Source organism: Phoca vitulina, unplaced genomic scaffold (genome assembly GCF_004348235.1).
Source record: "Phoca vitulina isolate PV1807 unplaced genomic scaffold, GSC_HSeal_1.0 scaffold8, whole genome shotgun sequence".
Lineage (NCBI taxonomy): Eukaryota > Metazoa > Chordata > Mammalia > Carnivora > Phocidae > Phoca > Phoca vitulina.
This window is the reverse complement of record NW_022589711.1, coordinates 11,753,399-11,757,883: the sequence shown is the minus strand read 5'-3', so window position 1 is coordinate 11,757,883 and position 4,485 is coordinate 11,753,399. Positions and strand designations below refer to the sequence as shown.

Sequence of the window (4,485 nt, the reverse complement as noted above, 5' to 3'; positions counted from 1 at the left end):
TTCTTTCTTTCTTTCTTTCTTTCTTTCTTTCTTTCTTTCTTTCTTTCGAGAGTGTGCACGTGTGGCAGTGTAGGGGGGCCGAGGGAGAGGGAGAGAATCTTAAGCAGGCTCCACACTCAGCACAGAGCCCCATGCGGGCTCAATCTCACGCCCCTGAGATCATTGAAATCAAGAGTCATTTGCTTAATGGATTGAGCCACCCTGGCACCCCATGTGTGGTTCTGAAAGTAGTTATAATAAGGTGAATTTCTGTCAGAAAATAAAATTAAAAAAAGAAAACAGTTTTCATCTATAGATGAAAAAATTTCTTTAATTATATCTTTATTCATAATTTACCATGAATGTAGAGTAATAACATTTTTTTTAAGATTTTATTTATTTGTTTGCCAGAGAGAGCAAGAGTGAGAGAGAGCACGCGCACAAGCAGGGGGAGTGGCAGGCAGAGAGAGAAGCAGGCTCCCCGCTCAGCAGGGAGCCCGATGCGGGACTCGATCCCAGGACCCTGGGATCATGACCTGAGACGAAGGCAGACGCTTAACTGACGAGCCACCCAGGCACCCCTAGAATGTGTTTTAAAAGAATGACACTGGCTCATATTTTTCTTTAAAATCTTAACTATGAAATATCCAAACACATTACAGTAGAGAAATATTTAATAAACAGACATATACTTAAACATATTTAATACCTATTAACATTTGGACTTTTTTGCTACTTTTTTATTGTCATCAATGTATTTATAAGTAAAGATATCATGGTGTTTTATCTTTAAATATCACAGTATACATCTATAATAAATTTGAAACTCTCCTATATAACCACAATACTGTTAGCTCATCTGAAAGTTTAAAATATTTTCCTAAAATCATCTACTATCCAGTCCATATTCAGATGTTACCAACTGTCCCCAAAATATATTTTATAGCTGTTTTTTTTTATACTGTTTTAAGGCCAGCATCCATGCAAGGAAGATGTATTAATTACATTTTATTATGTCTCTTTAGTCCTTTAATCTAGAACAGTTCGAACATGGGATTTTGTAATGATAGTCACTGAGATATTATAAGGGGGAATACTTTATGATGACAGTTGTACCCTTCATCTTGTTAGGATGGTTGGTGGTTGTAGCAGCTACGGCAGGGCATTGCTCAGACCTCCTTGACCGCAGAAACCCTGCGGTGGAGAGCATGGTCAGCTGACAGCCTTTAGTCGTGGTACATTAGGGTTTCACCTCAGCTTTCACTCAGAGGCCTTACTCTCTCTCCCCAGGTTTCTTCTAGCCAGTTTCTTACATATCTAATTCTGTCCTGGTGACTTTTGGAGGTCCTGAAATGATTAAAAAAAAAAAAAAAAAGTGGTGCGAGGAATGTGGAAAATTCTCTTTGCATTCATTCTGGTTTCCCTCTTTCTTTTACACACACATATATGTATATACACATATGCATATATATATTTAAAATATATGGAAATGAATGGAAAGCAATAGCATTCTATTGTATTTATTGTATTTAACATTTTCCATTTTATTGTCATGGGACACTAAGGTAATACATAACGTTTAGTAAATTATTCTCAAATGTGGGGGTCATGACCTCCCCCTGCCAAAGGGTTCTATATGTATTTTCACCCCACAATTACAAACCACTAATAAACAGTAAATAGTTCAGAATAAAATACTGAGTGGTAGAACTTGCTATCATCAAGGGAATGTCATTTTTAATCGTTGAATTAGGGCTCTTTATTTTTCTAATATGTTGATAAGAACAAAATTATATGAAGTTATTCGTTAAGCTTCAATTTTTGTTATAGAAATACAAAATGTGGGAGATTCAAATGTGCTTTTATTTCTTCATGGGATTCAATTGTTATTCACTTACTCATTTATTCTACGAGTTTGTACTGAATTCCTGGACTGGGAAAGATTTGCCATCATTTGATACTTGTCTCGATCCTCAAGTTGTTTCATGGAATGAATAATCTTTGGAAGCTCAGAGAAAGGGTCTAGGAATTACAACCAGAGAGGCCAGAGAAATCATCCAGCTTTGCTGCTGGACTATTTTGCTCTTTGGATACCACCTCAACACCCAAGGGCCCAGTAAATATGCGCATCCTGGATTCCACAAAAAAACAAACTCACCCCCGGCCTCCCTCTCCCAGCCAAACTGCAAGCCAGACCCTGGGCCACCTCCCCGCCAGTGCTCCACGGTGAACAGTCCTGTTTTCACCTTATAAAGATGGTGGTGCGGGATCGCTGCAACCTTTAGACTATTGACTGTCCGAAACATTGCTTCCATCTGTAATATGGTTAGTAGCAAAGATGAAGATTTTCTTGACCTTTCTGTCACTGTGGAGCAGAATACATCTGTTACCCACTGTCTAAGAGACTTCAGCAACACAGAACAGACATATTATCGTGAAACACGCTGCAGCGAACAGGAGGCCCAGAAAAGGATGAGAGTGAAAAAGCTGCCCATGATTTTGGCCCTGCACCTAGAGCGGTTCAAGTACATGGAGCAACTCCACAGGTACACCACGCTGTCTCCACGCTGTCTCCACGCTGTCTCACTGGGTGGTCTTCCCACTGGAACTCGGGCTCTTCAGCACTTCCAGCGATGCCGTGAACTGGACCGCATGTACGACCTGGTGGCCCAGGTGGTTCACTGTGGCAGTGGTCCTAATCGTGGGCATTATATTACGATTGTGAAGAGTCATGGCTTCAGGCTTTTGTTTGATGATGACATTGTAGAGAAAATAGATGCCCAAGCTATTGAGGAATTCTTTGGCCTGACAGCAGTTGTAGCAAAAAATTCAGACTCTGGATATATTTTATTCTATCAGTCAAGAGAATAACTTAAAGAACTGCGGGACTAACACAAATGGGGGGAAATATTCAAAGCACTCTTACGTGGTTTCCCTGCAGACTTTCCTCCCCTGCTGCCCACCAGGGGTATGACGCCTTGTCGGATGGTATGGCTCTGTTAGACTTTTTCTCCCTTTGGTTTTTTACATGCAGCACTACTTGTGGTTTTATTTTAGGCTGAGGTAGGGTTAACTGCAATCAGATTGTAGTAAGATTTGTATGAGTAACAGTTGCTAATTTTAGGATTGGGTAAATGCTCCACTACTGGCTGTGTCTGGCTGCATCCGAGTGACATTTCCTGCGTATGTCTACAGTCTGTTTTGGGTCTCTGCAGAACGCCCTAAATGCCTTCCGGGATCGCATTTCAATGCATCCCTTTAACTTGTCCCTGGAAGCACCGCTACCCAATTTTAGCTGTTCTGCCTCTTTTCTGACAAAAGGACAGAAGAAATGGGTAAATGTTCACCTTTTAGGGCTGCAACTATAGCTTTAAGTTTGTGCAAGTGAAAACGTTAAAAGTAAGTAACCTCAATACTAAAACCATCCTCCAGGTGGAACAGGGTGAAGATAAGCTGTTCCTGGTGGCTAGTTCCTGCCCCGGGGTGTGCTCACCTCGCCTTTAGACTCCGTCCCAGGCTAAGAAGGTCAGGAGCTCAGGGCAGGTGAAGCCAAGGGGAGGAAGCTTTTGTGGACAGTAAAAAGTTACTTTTCTTATCTTTCTACCAAAACCACGGGTCAGGAAAATAACCCATTGCTGTTTGCTTTTGGTGACCCTCCACTTCTTTGAGGTCCTGTGAGTTATATCTGTCCTCTACTTGGCACTACTAAGCTTTCCCAGGTGTCATTCCAGTCCTGCTGGTGTCTTGCAGTCTGTGGTCGCAGGGCTGAGACACTGCAGTGACCGCTCCCGGCACAGCTCTCCTTAGCCGGTCAGTACCCACGTCCTTCTCTATCAGGAAGGACAGGGGCACTGCACCTTCACCACCATTGGCCACATTTTACAGCTGTTCGCTTTTTAAAATTTCAGTCTGTTTACCACGTGCTGGCGAGCCCCGGGGCTAATATGGAGCCTTCCCTAGAGGGAGTACTAGAATTAGCTGGGTATGAAGGTGGGTCAAAGAAGTGTGAGTGGGTGGGCAGAAGAATGAGCTAAATGGTGGTGTTTCTTTGTCTCAGACTCCTAGAATGCTTGACAAGACAGTTTTTCGGAAGAACCTCATCTCACTATAGTTACTTTTACTTTTTTCACTTTTGTTATATATGTATTTATTAGATCATTTGAGTATTGGTACCTTTTATTAAAAGGGTCAATTTGGAAAAACAAAAACAACAAACAAAAAACAAAACCAACACAAAAAAACAAACCCACCAAAAATCTAAGGTTGAATTAAGGTAGACAGATCGCTGAGTAGGGTAGTGAACTCACACAGCAATCTGTATGAGAGGGACTTGGGCTTTTCACTGTAACTCCAGATTACGTATTGGCTGAAGCTTCCAAAATAAAAGCAATACTTCAAGAACAGAAGGTTCTATTTTTGGAAAGGGTTGCATCTTTATAGAAAAAAAGTGGTATTTGGATCACCTATTGAATGTATCAAACTCAGTTAACTGTCTTGAAATTAACA

The 4,485-nt window shown here is 41.3% G+C and overlaps 1 pseudogene; it reads left to right on the top strand.

The window, feature by feature from the left end:
- The first annotated feature begins 2,301 nt into the window (after positions 1-2,301).
- Positions 2,302-2,850, top strand: LOC116633630 (annotated as a pseudogene).
- The last annotated feature ends 1,635 nt before the right edge of the window (positions 2,851-4,485 follow it).